This window comes from Notothenia rossii (genome assembly GCF_949606895.1).
Source record: "Notothenia rossii genome assembly, chromosome: 7".
NCBI lineage: Eukaryota > Metazoa > Chordata > Actinopteri > Perciformes > Nototheniidae > Notothenia > Notothenia rossii.
Window position 1 is genome coordinate 59,770,699 of NC_136905.1, and position 16,864 is coordinate 59,787,562.

Below are 16,864 nucleotides of genomic sequence, written 5' to 3' on the forward strand. Positions count from 1 at the left end.
TGCCATTATAAAGTGGCTTTGACCCAGCATGGCCCATAATCCCATCTGGCTCTTGAACACGGGATGTTGTGTGTACTCACAGTACAAACACAGTCCCTGACATCATGTGAATCTGGTTTGGCCAAAAAAAAAAGGGAAGTTGCACATGGAAGTTAGACTAAAATGAAAAGCTAACTTGATTATGTATCCACTTCAAAACCTTACATGAATACAATATAGTTTGCATTGTCTAAAATAACAGTTTTTCTTTGCATCTGTGCTCGAAATAAATTAACACTGCAACATATTGACAAATGACACCAAACCTAGTGCTATTGTAGAACTCCCTGCCGTCTGACTTCACAATTGAGCTAGAGCTGCCTTCACAAGATCAGTTGTGAAACAGCTCTGCGCTGATGTTGTGTTTCTATCGAGAGTTTACTTAGCAATTAGTATTTCTTTAAATATAATGATAAGTTATTCAGGGTATTCAAAAGTAAATCAATCAGCAGGCTAATATATAGTATATACACTCACCGGGCACTTTATTAGGTACACCTTGCAAGTACCGGGTTGGACCCACTTTTGTATTCAGAACTGCCTTAATTATTTGTGGCTTAGACTCAACAAGGTCCTGGAAAAATTCCTTAGAGATTTCGGTCCATATTGATATGATAGCAATCAATCAATCAATGTTTATTTATATAGCCCAATATCACAAATGTTACATTTGTCTCAGTGGACTTCACAGTTTGTGCAGAATATCAGTATGACAATACGACAGCCTCTGTCCTTAGACCCTCACATCGTACAAGGAAAAACTTCTGGAGAAAACCCAGTTTAAAGGGGAAAATTGGGAGAAACCTCAGGGAGAGCAACAGAGGAGGGATCCCTCTCCCAGGACGGACAGACGTGCAATAGATGCCGTGTGTAAATTGAAAAGATAATACATTTGCAACATAGGTAGTCCAAATCTTTGGAAATGCATGTGTGTATAATAGGAAGATGAATCCACGAGGATATCCATGACACAGGACCGCAGGATCATCCATGACTCCGGATCCCGGCGATAGACACCAAAATGAAAGAAATTTGGGGAAGCTGGGTTAATCGGAACATGAGAGTACACAGGTATAGACAGAGAAAAGGAAGAAGTAAGATGTCCCCCGACAAACTAAGCCTATATCAGCAAAACTAGGGGCTGAATCTAATCAGCCCTAACTATAAGCTTTATCAAAAAGGAAGGTCTTAAGCGCACTCTTAAAAACAGATAGGGTGTCTGCCGCCCGAACACAAACTGGAAGCTGATTCCACAAAAGTGGAGCTTGATAAGAAAAGGCTCTGGCTCCCATTGTACTTTTAGAGACTCTAGGAACAACCAACAACCCTGTATTCTTGGAACGCAATGCCCTAGTAGGACAGTAGGGTATAATGAGTTCTTTAAGGTAAGATGGCGCCTGCCCATTAAGGGCTTTGTAGGCAAGAAGAAGAATTTCAAATTCTATCCTGTTTTCTATAGGGAGCCAGTGTAAGGCAGCCTGAACAGGAGTAATGTGGTCCCTTTTCCTAACTCTGGTTAGTACACGAGCTGCAGCATTTTGAATCAGCTGAAGTGACTTGACTGACTTCTTGGTACACCCTGGTAATAAGGAGTTACTATAATCCAGCCTTGAAGTAAGAAATGCATGGACTAGTTTCTCTGCATCGTTTTGAGGCAAGATATGCCTGATTTTTGCAATGTTACGTAGATGGAAGTAGGCGGTCCTTGAAATTGATTTTATGTGGGTGTTAAATGATAAATCCTGATCAAATATAACACCAAGATTCCTTATAGTCTCACTGGAGGCCAAATTAATGCCATCCATAGTTAGTATATCTTTAGATAATTTGTTTTGTAGATTCTTCGGGCCAAGTACAATAACTTCAGTTTTGGTCGTGTTTAACATAAAAAAATGTAAGGTCATCCACGTTTTTAAGTCCTTGAGGCAGTCTTGAATTTTATTTTAGATGATTAATTTCATGAGGCTTGATTGATAAATATAGTTGAGTATCATCCGCATAACAATGAAAGTTTACAGAAGGATTCCGTATAATATTGCCTAACGGAAGCACATAGAATGTGAACAAGCAGTTGCTGCATATTTTTCTGCTGCACATCCATGATGCCAATCTCTCGTTCCAACACATGCCAAAGGTGCTCTATAGGATTTAGATCTGTTGACTGTGGAGGCCATTTGAGAACAGTGAACTCATCGTCATGTTCAAGAAACCAGTTGAGATGACTTGAGCTTTGTGACATGTGTTATCCTGCTGGAAGTAGCCATCAGAAGATGGGTACACTGTGGTCATAAAGGGATGGACATGGTCAGTAACAATACGTAGGCTGTGTAGTTTAAACAATCTTGTACATAATTGGAATACCTCCGCCACACGCACACACATTCTAGTTTATGTAGTTTTGATGATTCATATTAGCAATTTGCTTGTTGTCTGAACGCATATCTGCTGTTATTTGTTAAAACCCATTACATTCAACGTGTTTATAGGCTTGTTAGTTTACAGTAATTAATTCATTTCTACCCATTGTGTTATTAGTAGTAATAACTTGAGTTGTTAAGGAGTTATGTTTTTGTCTGCTCCTAAGTGTTTCCATATTTCATCATAATTAGTTCATTGTGGGAGACCTAAATTGTGCATTTGTTATTTTTCAAATGTATTTAGGAAGCTGTACCATTGCAGAGGAATAATGAAAACATGCTAGCAGACTCTGGTTCAAGAGTCAAGATGATTAATTTGTCCCTAGGGAAATTTGTTTTGGACATAAACGCTGCTAAATAAAAAATAAATAAAGTTACAGTGCAGTAACAGACATAAATTGCATTACACCGACTGACATAAAGACATTCGGATACGTGCCCCTAATTTCAAACGGGCGTTGTGTCTGGAATTGAGGATTGAAATGGAGGAATGAAAGATAATTATTTATGTTATACTTATTCAGGCATCTTCTCATGTATTTAATTGGAAGTCTATAATGTCTAGCTGATGGGAGCAGTTTGTATTCTGAATACAGAAAATGGACTATACGAGGGTTGTTCATCAGGCCAATACTTCCATTGCTGTGCACCAGTCTGTTTATTTGTCACTTTTGCTTCACATACAAACTCAAGCTGGAATTCTGTACCGTAATACTTGCTATATACGGCATGATAAAGTAACATCATTACCTTTTGTCTGAGCCTTACCCCTGAGTCTGCGTAGAGTCACTGTCGGGTCCTAGTGCATACAGAATTGATAAGTGTTTTCCAAGATAGATCAATTATCAAAGTAGCAAAATGCGTCTGCTTTCAAAGCTAAATACAATTTGTAGGTTTAGTATGTGACAGTGTCTAGGCTGGCATTTAATCAATAATTTGTAGTGCCTGGTGGTAAAATGTTTAGTTATAGATGATGATTCTTGAGCTCATAATACACATAATGTCAAGGTGTTCTAAAATAAAGTGAATTATGGGCAGTGTAGCGGCCAAAATCCTATAGAACTAAAACAGCCGCTGAGGCACTAGTTAGCAGATCTTACGCAGGACAATGATCATCCAAGTCCAGACAAGAACCTCCATTTGTGCATTTTATTCCAATAACAAAGTACAATGAACAGGTTTCCTATATCTCTTTTCCTTTAGCCTTTCCTATGGCTTTCCTTTGTATGGCTTGAAACACCCTGGTAAAAAAACATTTGCCTACTAGTGCACTGGCTCCCACCACCACCGGTCTCCGATATATACAATTACACCAGGTGCTCTAATCAAAGCGCCCAAACATGCCTTAAAAATAAAAGCATAAAAACTACTTTAACTTATGACACTTACTGAGAATACATTTAGAATAAACACTATAAACAGCAAGAGAATACATGTTGAACTATTAAATAATATGAAGAGATATATAGCTCCAACAGGCAGTATGGTTCCCTAGATCCAATATTCTACTCAGGACACATTATTGACTTTTATGATCGCATCATTGAAGTAAACCAACAGAGAATTCCGCCACCAATGTCAGATAGTTCTCCAAAAGATAAACTTAAAACCGCCTTGGACCTTTCGACATTGTTTCATCTTCTGGGATTTAAGGAGCCTATATAAATTCTTCAGATTCTGGTCAGACAACAACGGGGAGCAAATATACATTCTCTGGAAGAAAAGGCCAGGAGACCATGAGATCATGCAGTGGACCAAAGTCTATAGTCTACCTTATAATTAATTTGCTCCTTCCACGGATGGTCTCAGCTGGTTTCAGTTCATGTCTGTAAGGCTGTTTACCATGTATGTTGTCTCACAACCACAATATGAGATGTGGTAGGCTACATGGTATTCACATGTGCACATAACGCTGCTTGTAAGAATAGGGTACACGATAAATCTATTTATAGAAACATCCAGCAGAGTTTTAAGCTGTCAACATCATACAATGTTAATATGGAATGTTGCAAGTCTTACCCTAAAAAATACTAATTTTAATCTATGTACGTAACATACGTAACGTACCAAACGTAGGTAAATTACTTAAAGGTCCCATGTCATGGCCATTTCCACTGATCATAATTCCATTGTTGAGGTCTACTAGAATAGATTTATAGTGAGCAATTTTCCAAACTCACATTGGTTTCTCATACAGCATCTCTGTAAACTACGTGTATTCATTGAATTTCACTCTCTGCCTTTAACGGCTCGTTATAGCTCCAATAGCTCCAGCCCCCACCCTCCCTGTGAGCACAGTGTGCTCTGATTGGTCGAGGCGTTGTGAATCGCGCTGAGCTCCGTGGAGGTGTGGTTTCCTTGTTTAGCGATACACAGTGAAACACAGCCAAACTCACCCTGAGCACACACACAAAGTCACAGCCGAAGTAAAAACAATAAGTGTTGCTTGATATTGAGTAAGAAAAAGGTTGATAAACACTGCGAGAATGGGTCTGCAGAGAGAATTTCGCCGCGATCCCAACTGTCTGTTAACAACCTGCAGCCAGGGAGGACAAATCAGCAGACCGCCTACACCGAGTGTTTGTGTGAGGAAGTCCGTGGATTGGTCAATTTGGACCAATCAGCGGGGGCTTAACGTAACGGCTCCGCGGACGTAACGGCTACACGGATTGGTCCATTTGGTTCCGGGTAACGCATGACATCATGCGGTACCCGGAAGAATCAATGGACAGTGACGTATCTCCAACGAGGCGTTTTGGGGAGGTATTTTCTGTGTTAGAGTTTTACTCGCTACAGGGTGTATTTTGAGGGTTTTGACTCTGCAGACCGTTTACATGCATAAAAACCTTCATAACACACAAGGGGACGGGTAATAACCGGAAAAGCATGACATGGGACCTTTGAGTTAGGTATGCAACTCAAACTATGTAACGAATGTACTTACTGTAGTCCAACCCATACGCTTTTCCTAAACCTAGCCAAGTAGTGTTGTTTCCTTTACTGTGTTGGAGAATATTCCCTGCTTGACTGTCACAAATAGCGTGACCTGAGTAAACCAATCAGAGTAAATAAATGACATCTAATTACTTGTAGCCTCCTATTATTTGAGTAACCTTTCTTCAAAGGTTCCTGTGAGACTGACCGTTGAGCGGCCCGACCAAGCAAGGAGGCAGAGGCAGAACGTCCAAAACACAACCCGGTGTGGGCATTTATTACTCACGGGCACATTATACAGCCTCAATCTCGCTGTTCACGTGAGCACAGTCACAAGCCACAAGGATTTCACACACCAAACAAAACAGGAAACACAGAGCCTAAATACCCACACTAATTAACCCAACAAGACACAGGTGAGGGGGGAGGAGACAACACAGAGCACCAGGTGCACACAATCAAAAGCAATAGACATGGGGAAAGGGAACACTTTTAAAAATAAAACACATGTGCAATAAAGCCGGAAGCCGTCAGTCCACAGTGACGAAGCCATCTTCGCAATGGTTGTGCCGGGAGATAGCAGCTGGCAGTAGCAGCTAAAGGTAGCAGGCAACATTAGCTGCTAATGATGCCTAACAATTCTTTACCTAACAAATATTGGATTGCTGCTATATTAATTCTTTAAATTCTGTACATATAACCTTAATATGTAAATGCAGCGAGAAGACTACTTGCAGATAGTGACACAATGGCTAAAACCCCAGCCTGATGTGTGTGCTTGATAAATAACCGTATATATTTATTTGGTCGAATGTGTCCTATTGGTACCTGATCAAAATCAGTAAATCTGTCACACAGTATTTCAACTTTGACCTTGATTACAGTTAACTTTTTGACGGGCAACCAATAAGAAGACAGCTGTATGTACAGTTGCAAGAAAAAGTATGTGAACCCTTTGGAATTACCTGGATTTCTGCATAAGTTGGTCATAAAATGTGTTGGAGGATGGTTGGCTGGTGTTTTATGTGTCATCTTTTGAGCTGAGGTCAATAGTCAGTCACAAGGACACGAAGAGCGAACAAGGGTGAGTGTTGGGACTTCTGTGTGTTTTTTCCCCCCCACATTGTGAATTTGTATCAAGTGTGACGAAACCAATGGAGATCGGGAAATATTTAAAATAAAAGGGAAAAGATTATATTTTCATTTCTGCTATTGTACTGACTGGACAGCTGACAAAAAACAGATGATGTGAGCTGTGAGACTCAGTCAAAACAGAAAAGTCGCAGTATAGTCAAAGCAATGAGCAAAATGATGCCGGTACTTCTGTGTCATAAAACCAGTGTGACAGCAATGTATTTATTTTATAGCCTTACATTAAGGAGCTTTTAACTTTTGGCTGTTGCATATAGGGTCAAATGTGGATAGCTTATACTAAACAAAACATGTAGGTATCGTTAACATGTGTTTGCCACAAACCTTATTTTCTACACTATTCCGAGATCCAATGGAAAAAACCCCACTGCTTTTTAGTCAAGGGACCTCACCTCCAGGTCAGCATACCAAAAAACGTCAACAATGCACCACTCTGTTAAAGCGCTCCATCTCAGCTGCGTCTACCTACAGTATGAACCTCTCGCCCACTACCTCAGTATCCATCTGTGGTGTCTCAGTGGGGGGTGGAGGAATGGGTTGTGATTGACGTCTACCTGCTGTTGCTTTCTTGGCTGCAAAACAAAGTCTCGACATAAAAAATATTACTCCTTGACACCGGTATATTCTCAGGATAAAATGTCATGTTGGATGTGTGAATCGTCTGATTGAAGTACAAAGTATAAAGGTTGAAAGACTCTCTCTAACTCCCTCCTGTTGGAAACACACACACAAACACACACACAATCCTGCCTCTCCCACACAGCAACTCTTTGTGATACTTTTAGAACTTTGTTGCGGGAGAAGTATGCAACTACGGGGACATAAATGAATGATGAAGCACAAACATTGTGTATGACATTACTGTCTTATAGTATTATACAACTTACATATGTGGTTGATGCCCCATCCCAAAATAATGCATAAAAGAGTCAGTGATTCTATTCCATGTGTGCTTAATTTGTCATCGTTTGAGTCAGAATAACTTGTGTAATTGTACTAATATAAGTAGAAAGGGCATTGTCAATTGTGTATTTGAAAGAGAAGAATTTAAAAATACTTAATGGTAGGCTTCCATGTTTATGTGTGGTCATACCTGGTAAATGTGGGATTCTACAGTACTGCATCATCCTTAAGGTATACCTAGGATGACAATTACAGGCCTTTCTCATCTTTTTAAGTGGGAGAACTTGCACAATTGGTGGCTGACTAAATACTTTTTTGACCCACTATACTTAAGAGGTTCAGATTCAACATTTGTTTCTACACCACTTTATAAGTGTGATATTATTAGGATAATAAGACAACTTTTATGAACTTAACCAAGTAGTCCCTGAACCGTGAAGTACTCTCAACATAACATGGTGGTGGAAGATCAGAAAATAACATAATAATCACCAATAACTTTTTTAACTGACATTAGGCATTGCCGATTTCATAATGCTAATATGGATTTCCTCTAAGGGCAGTCACACAGAACATACTGTACTATGTTGTTTATATGAGAGACAAAATGAGAAAGGAAAAAGGAAAAATCCAGAAAATCACATTGTCTGAATTTTAAAGACTTTATTTGCAAATTAAGGTGGAAAATAAGTATCTGGTCAATAACAAAAGTTCATCTCAATACTTTGTTATATACCCTTTGTTGACAATGACAGAGGTCAAACGTTTTCTGTAAGTCTTCACAAGGTTTTCACACACTGTTGCTGGTATTTTGGCCCATTCCTCCATGCAGATCTCCTCTAGAGCAGTGATGTTTTGAGGCTGTCGCTGGGCAACACAGACTTTCAACTCCCTCCAAAGATCTTCTATGGGGGTGAGATCTGGAAACTGGCTAGGCCACTCCAGGACCTTGAAATGCTTCTTACAAAGCCACTCCTTTGTTGCCCAGGCGGTTTGTTTGGGATCATTGTCATGCTGAAAGACCCAGCCACGTTTAATCTTCAATACCCTTGCTGATAGAAGGAGGTTGTCACTCAAAATCTCACGATACATGGCCCCATTCATTCTTTTACACGGATCACTCGTCCTGGTCCCTTTGCAGAAAAACAGCCCCAAAGCATGATGTTTCCACCCCCATGTTTCACAGTAGGTATGGTGTTCTTTGGATGCAACTCAGCATTCTTTCTCCTCCAAACACGTCTAGTTGAGTTTTTACCAAAAAGTTATATTTTGGTTTCATCTGACCATATGACATTCTCCCAATCCTCTTCTGGATCATCTAAATGCTCTCTAGAAAACTTCAGACGGGCCTGGACATGTACTGGCTTAAGCAGGGGGACACGTCTGGCACTGCAGAATTTGAATCCCTGGCGGCGTAGTGTGTTACTGATGGTAGCCTTTGTTACTTTTGTCCCAGCTCTCTGCAGGTCATTGACTAGGTCCTCCCGTGTGGTTCTGGGATTTTGCTCATGGAAGCATGGCATTCGTTTGTGTCGGCTGCCCTTAAAGGTGGGGTAGGTAAGTTTGAGGAACCGGCTCGAGATAAACTTTTTGTTATATTCCATGGAATGCTCTTAACATCCCGATAGCAATGAATATCTTAAGTGCTTTGACAACAAATCCATAAAAAATGTCATCTGTGGAAGCCGTAGTACTGACAAAACACGACCAATCATTTTAGCCGGTCCGGCTAAAGTAAGTGGATGGCCTACCTGCCTGTCAGCCTTCCATCTGTGCTCAAACTTATCTCGTGCCCTCATTGGTCATATGCGCGTTTGTGTGTGTTGGAGGAGGGGCTCTATAAGGAAGTTGCAGATTTTCATATTCTAGCGCACTCGAGCTGGTTTCTTCAAAATTACCTACCCCACCTTTAAAAGGCAATGTGACCGTCCATTCCCATTTGGATAACGGAGAATAGTACACCCGGAAGTAAGTATTCCCCTTACTGTCGATTGATTTTACAATATCTGCACTACTCATCGATTAAAAAACACTAGGTTATCCTTGTTAATTACACAACATTGATTGGTTTAAATTGTGTGCAATGCTTTTGTATTTTTCCCCTTCGATTCGGAGAAACAAATATTTTTTCGGAGTAAAGGATGGCACTACACTACACTACCCAGAATCCCCAGCTATTGTTTAGGACTACACCATGTGCTCTGTTTGACAAGCCACGTGATTAGTTCTCAAGCTCTGTGATTGGTTGACCTCCAACTGCATTCCATTCATTCCAATGGCTGGCGTCTGTCACGTGATCTTCAAATTTCTCCCTGCAGAAAAAAAAAACATGTCCGAACTTCGTTTTATTCTCGGTGGAAAATGCCTATTTTAAAGTTAGTTTGGCCATTAAAATGCGTTTTGATGTTATTTGATGCGAGAAATATGAGTTGTTATTTCAGATTATGTGTGCAGTGGATGTACATGATCTTTAGTTTGCTAGTTATTACGAAGATTACTTCAGGAAATTGTGTCCATACAACGTTTTCATTGTTACCAAGGTGGTTGCTAGGGACGCTGCTATCGATATTATTTATGTTATGTTGTGTAACTGTTTAATGGTGTTATCTTTATAGCTAACCCCTTCCCCATATTAGTTTAACAAAATCTAAATGTGTGGCATAGATACGTCTCACATCTCACATCACATCGTCATTAACAAATACCGGAAACAGACCAAAACATTTTTTTTTAAATAAAATACTTTATTCCGAGTGTGCTTGCTTTTCTCTTTGAAATTCATCACATAACGGCACTGTAATACACGGTTCGGCTGCATTAAATATTACATATCTGACGTAGTTCTCTATTTATAGAGCCCTGATGAGAAGACTTCTAGACAAACATGAGGAACTGCCGCCAACACTGAAAACGTGACGTGGATCATAAATATATCAGCAATTAAACAACATCTTACATTTCTTTTCACACAATACATCTCTTTGCAGTATCAACACTAATTCGGCTTACTTTTATATTTGATCCAATTGTTAGATTGGATGCTGTATTTACACCATAAAGGTGCACAGCTGATATAAAGGGACACCGAGTGGTTAAAGCATGTTATTGAATTTCATTATTTGTATTATTAGATATTAATAGGATCCCTATAAAGTATATTAATTACTCGTTATTATCTCCTAATAGTTAATTAAAGACTGTATATAATTACTATTTTGCACATTCGATTCAAGATTTCAAGATTTTCTAAGGTTTATTGACATACACAAACGGTGTAGTTATGCAATGAATGAAAAACTTGGGTCGCAGGTTTCTCAATAGTGCATTACAAGACATCTATCAATATTTGTGCATACTTCCAGCAATGTTAACTATGTTGAAGCACTTATTTTAACTGATATTATACATATGTATTATACTCTTATAAGATGTATGTAGATATTTCATCTCCGGCCTTGTCAGGTATTGAACAATCAATAAATAAAGAACACAGAATTATTACATATAAAACACAGAATTTGTATGATTATACTAAATGATTTACAAATAAACACCACTGCATATTTACGACTGTTACACATGCTGATGTAACGCAAATGTTTCCAACTTGGGATCAATAAAGTATATCTTATCTTAAGATGATCGATGGCTAAACTGCCATGTTTGCAAAATTTGCCATCTGAACCTTGACAAGTACATGTTTCAGGCTTATCAATTAACAACAGGGGTCACAGACATAAGACCAGCTGTTAAATAAAGCTCTTCTGACCTTAGCTGGCATGTGGGTATTAATGCTGCCCATTATGGGCACAAGCAATTTTCACCCATTTATTAATTATATGTTTTAAATTTGAGTGTTTCCTATCCCCTAAACCTCCAGGGATGTAAACAGTTTAATACTGGCAACTTCTTATTATGGGAAATACGAAAACGTTTTTTAAAACTACAACTCCCAGTAGAGACGTGCCATAGATAGAGAACATGTTGCGAAACACAATAGCCAGCATGTGTAGTTCTGTGGACAGGGTGGACCCGTTCAAATCCAGTTTTGGACAGTCTGCCGTGGTTCCATCCCATTTCAAGTGCTGTTCGACGCTCGGCGTAACCCTTGGAGCAAACTCTCCAATCACAGAGCTTGAGGACTATAGAGAGGCGAAGTCCCGCCCATCTACTTCCGACCCATGGGACCCCGGAAGCGGAAAATTATACATTGACGTCAATGGAGAGAGAAAAGTCATCTTTCGATCCCGTTTGAATTGTGCCACGAATGACACATATGATGTTTGTCAAATTAAAAGAACATTTTGCAAGTCAAAAAAATAAAAATGTGTCGTAAAACTGTGAAGTTACAATTTTTTTTGTGTGAAACCGCTCAGTGAACTACAGGTCTCTGGTCTCGCACAATACGCGTCACCATCACAAAGATGGCTGTCACGTTAGTAAATTTCACCTGTTTCTTTCAGAATGAGGCGAAAAAGTATAAAACGAGGTGAAAATCACTACAAGTCTGGGCATGTTGAGAGCTGTACATACACGAAAGGGAGCGGTTCTGTAAGAGCCAGCATGCGGGACCGGCTTTACAAGGTTTCAGTGAGTAATATGAGTGCAATGTTTAAGGTTAATGTCAGCTAGCTAACAAGGTACACTAACGTGTTTTGTTTTAGAAACTAGTTTTCTCCTTAAGAACTTTGTGGTGTCTGTGTATGCTGTGGATAACATTAGTGTTCACAAGAACAAGATACACTCCCGTGTTTTGTTTTAGTTGCTCTTCAGATTGAAGCGGCCAGTTCTATATCGACTATGTGTGATCTCCTTTTTACATCTCGTTGTGTCATTTGAGTTTATTTGCTGTGTGTAGATTCAAGGATTTTGGTTATCTTGTCCAGGGATGCAAACTTGTCACCTTTCGGCGAAATTCTCCGTTTTGAATCCAAAATAGGTCGTTTTTGTGATTCCTGTAGATCTGCAATAAAAATATTTTTTGGGTATGGGAGGGGGTCTGGGACCCGGATTAATGTGCGGCAGCGAGCTTTTTTTATATATATTATAATGAAGCGCGAGCTGTGTGCTCGAGTCTTCCTGCCTGTCGGCTCTGCTCATGATGTATAATAAGCCTCTGCTGCTCGGCGATGATGGTCTAGCTTCAGCAGCTACATTACCTACGGTGCGTTCGTTAATATTAACTGTGCGTCCGGAGTCCCTGTGGCACAGACTGGACCGCTGGTGAACAGCTGTTAGAACGGGCCGTTCAGGTGTTCACAATAGAGCTCCCTGTCGGAGCGGCAGAGCGTGATGTGCACTGAAAAGTTTTTTTTTCCCGTCGCAATATTATCGTTGAGCTAGCTAACTAGCATACATTGTCACTATCTGCTAACGTTAGCTTTAGCCTTCGTTTTCTAATCGTTTTTTTCATAGGCTATAAACAGAGGTGGTATAAGTATATATCTTGTAATTGATTAAAATTAGAAGTACTCAGTTCTTGTACTTGAGTAAAAGTAGAAGTACCAGAGTGTAGGAATACTCTGTTACAGTAAAAGTCCTGCATTCCAAATGTTCCTCAAGTAAAAGTAGAAAAGTATTATTATCAAAATATAGTGAAAGTAGCGACAGTAAAAGTAGTCATTTTGCAGATTGGTCCATTTCAGAATAATATGATACGTTTTATAATGATTGATCATGAAAGTGTTCTCAAAGCTGGTAAAGGTGCAGCTAGTCTGAATGACTTTGTATACTGCAGGGTAGCTTTTGGATTTACTCCAGGTGGAACTAAAGTCTGATTTAACACTTGATTATATTTCACATCATTCATCCACATCTGTAAAGTAACTAAAGGTATTACATACATGTAGTGGAGTAAAAGTACACCATTTACCTCTGAACTGTAGTGGAGTAGAAGTACAAAGTAGCAAAACATTGAAATACTTAAGTAAAGTACAAGTATCTCAAAATTGTGCCCAAGTATAGTACTTGTTGAGTTTATGAACTTAGTTACTTTACACCAGTGGCTATAAAGATAGAAAGACTAAGCCTTGCACAGAGGCCTGAAAATACATTTTCAAAATGCTCAACAGTGCTGCCAAAATTATAAACTGACTGCTACACAATTAAAATAAATGCTTTTTATATATTTCTATTAGATGTGACTCTATGGCGTTTCTGTTAATATTAACACTGCTGCTTTAGTTGTTCTGACTGCTAAAATCCTCTGTTATTCCTCATTTTAAAGCCGATATTCTGTGGGGTCAGGGGGCTCGGATCCTTGTCACCTTTTTCATACCTGATGAGTTTGCATCCCTGTTGTCAATTTGTTTGGTTATCTAGGCACAGCTGTGTGTGACTCCCTCTGGTACACTGGTATGTGTTTTCCTAATGTAGAGAGCATTGATTAATTAATAAACTACACACTGACTCTAGATCCTGACCAAATCCTTATTTTTTGATCAAATGTTTTTCAAAAAAATGTATTGTATATTATATAACAGCTGCAAATCACAGACCGGAGTCTCTGCTACTGTGGACCACGAAGGAGGGGATCATCATCCCCATCCCCAAAGACCCTGCATGGCATGGAAATCTCCTCCTCCTGGAACAATTCTACACCCAGCATATGCTCCCTGTGTTGGCCAATAGAGAGGAGGACATTTAAATAAACATACTTTTAACACCCTCGGACTCTGCGTTGTGTTTCGTATGTGTGATGGGGTGTTATGCAGAGGGGAGGAAAACAGGACACAGCAGATTGGGATTGTGGTGGAGATGCTGAGCAGTTATTTAATTGTTGCGTGTAATTATTATTATACTGTGTGCTTCTTAGTTATTCCATCTTTTGCTGTAACATGGATCTGTATGTAACTCTATATTTAATTGTTATCTACCACACTTCCTTCTACATCATACACCATCATTATACATGGTGTATATAGGATATATATTTATTTGTATACATATCTAAATTGTATAATTTTATTTTTCGTATTTGGGATTTCTCTTTTGTCCACTCAAATACACTTGGCCCTTTCTCTTTTCCATGTGGAAAATGGCCGCTGCATATTCTGCTTTTCTCATCTGCTCCCTGTCTGCTCATCTACGATGAGAAAATTATATAATTAATTACTAATAATCATTTAAACCTGTTATTACCAATATTTCACAAATTCTTCATGTAAATTTAAGAGCACAGCTGTATGTTGAGTATGTCAGCTTTGCTTGGTTCATCTTACTGGGGGGGGGGGGGGGCTGCTACATGGATGTCGGTGCAGTCCACAATAATTTTGCAGCTGAAGGCAGAATGAATTTATTATTGACTCAGAATGAAGCACAACTTCATGTCATACAATACATTGACTTTATTTGTAATTGTGTAAAAAAAATATGAGCATTGATTAGCAAGCAGGACCTGGCAGGAACAGAGAATGGTGATGGATGGAGCTGGGAAGAGAGAAGAATAAAGAAAACAGATCAACTTTATTATCGGATATTAAAAATTCAATTTCAAAACAAGTTGCCGCTCCTACAGTTTTCTAGTGTGTAAAGATGATTTCACATGACCAATGCAAAATATCACACTCAATACATGTGTGTCTCTGAGGGGTGCATTGTGCCTTTGATGTATATAAATAATATACCATAACCAAATACTATTACGTACAGTAGAAATCAGGTTACCAGAGCAGGTCAGACCAGTGTGCATGTTCCTCAGGGTCTCAGCAGTTACAGGTGAGGTAAAGAAAATAAAAGAGAAAAAGGTCAGTAACAACACTTTAAAGTAACAACACTGAATAATTATCTCTTTTAATAATTTTCTCTCAGTAATCACTCAACTACTGTCTTTCCAACAAACAGATTGACTCACTCTCACTCATCACAATGAAACACGTCCAGAAGAATGTCATGCAAAGCTGCCTGCCTTCCTTCCTTCGACTCTCCCTGAACTGCCTGATCTTTTAATGGTCAATGTTAACCATTTGTGCAGATAGCATTAAGTAGAAAAGATCGCTGATACTAATGTGGAGTTAGCCTACCTCCCGCCCCCTTAGCACCTGGTGGAGGGGGCGATAGGCTACTCTTCAAATGTTTCACAAAATACTTACCATCATGACTACTCTTACTGTTTAACATTTTGGTTTACTTCATGTTAAGGCTAATACAAATGACAAGGCTAAGTAATGTAATATAATGCTAACTAACATGCTCGCTACTAGCTAGGTAGCTAACTTGACTATGTTCCATGCAAAACATGTATATTACCTGATATGTTTGGTCCAACGACTCCTGGTCCTTTCATCAGACGGGAAGCGATAGAACGAGCAAGTGGTATGATCTCTTTTGTGATTACAACCTCGTACAAAGCACACAGGCATCTTGTAAAAGTGAATTTATTGGAGCAATCTCTTATATTTATTGGAGGGAATAAATCAGTCTTCTTCTTCCTCTTTGCTTTGCGAGTCACAACCAGTCTTGGAGCATTATCGCCTATGACATCACTTACGCGACCCAGAATGCATTTGGGATTTGTAGTCTTTCTAGTTGCGTATTATTCATAGTCTTTTATTTCAGCATTTTTACGACAAACTGTGACTTTTTTTGCATGGAAATGATTGTTTAAGATTGACAAACATCATATGTGTCATTCGTGGCACAATTCAAACGGGATCAAAAGATAACTTTTCTCTCTCCATTGACTTCAATGTATAATTTTCCGCTTCCGGGGTCCCATGGAGGCTCCCGGAAGGGGAGGGACTTCGCCTCTCTATTACGGGTTTGTCAAGCGAAGCGGAGAGAATACTTACTTCCGGGTGTAATATTCTCTAAAGCAAATGAGCTGCTCCGACCCTCGGTCCTGATGGACTCCAACTTGTGTTTATTAATCAAACAAATAAATAAACACAAGGATAATTATGTGTTATTGTTGAGTAAATGGAGAATTGCACAGGGGAAAATAACGTATATGCCACAATTTTAGATGCGGATTTTGTTAAACTAATACGTTTACGCTCTGTACCAACACTATACATTGACGGGGAAGGGGATAGCAATAAAGATAACACCATTAAACAGTTACACAACAGAACAGAAATAATATCGATAGCAGTGTCCCTGCAGATGTAGCGCTTCTTTTCAGACGCTTACCCGTGCAGGTCCGTGATCTGCACGGGGTGGGCCCCTGCTGAAAAGGAACCCCCCCCCGCAGGACTTGATACGCCCCCTAGATAAATAAATGTAATTTTAATGAAACCAGCTGCAATGGATCATGGATCTACCAGGGGGAGCCGTGAAAAGCTGCCACACTGGAACTCATGTGAAATAAACAGCTGATAGATCTACAGGTATCCGATATAACGGATATTTGTTAAGATCCATAATGTCACGGATAGGATCATATTCTGTGCTAAATAAGAGACATGTAATCATTTACAAAA

General features: G+C 39.4%; 2 long non-coding RNA genes across 2 annotated transcripts; one reads left to right on the top strand and one right to left on the bottom strand.

Annotated features, from left to right (window-relative positions):
• The first annotated feature begins 11,631 nt into the window (after positions 1 to 11,631).
• On the top strand, positions 11,632 to 14,111 carry LOC307013727. Its single transcript, XR_013801038.1, has 2 exons — positions 11,632 to 12,035; positions 13,928 to 14,111. It is a non-coding gene; the product is annotated as an uncharacterized lncRNA (long non-coding RNA).
• A 660-nt stretch (positions 14,112 to 14,771) lies between these two features.
• On the bottom strand, positions 14,772 to 16,070 carry LOC307013756. The gene is made up of 2 exons (XR_013801052.1): positions 15,094 to 16,070; positions 14,772 to 14,873 (listed from the first exon to the last, which is right to left on the bottom strand). It is a non-coding gene; the product is annotated as an uncharacterized lncRNA (long non-coding RNA).
• Positions 16,071 to 16,864: the final 794 nt, after the last annotated feature.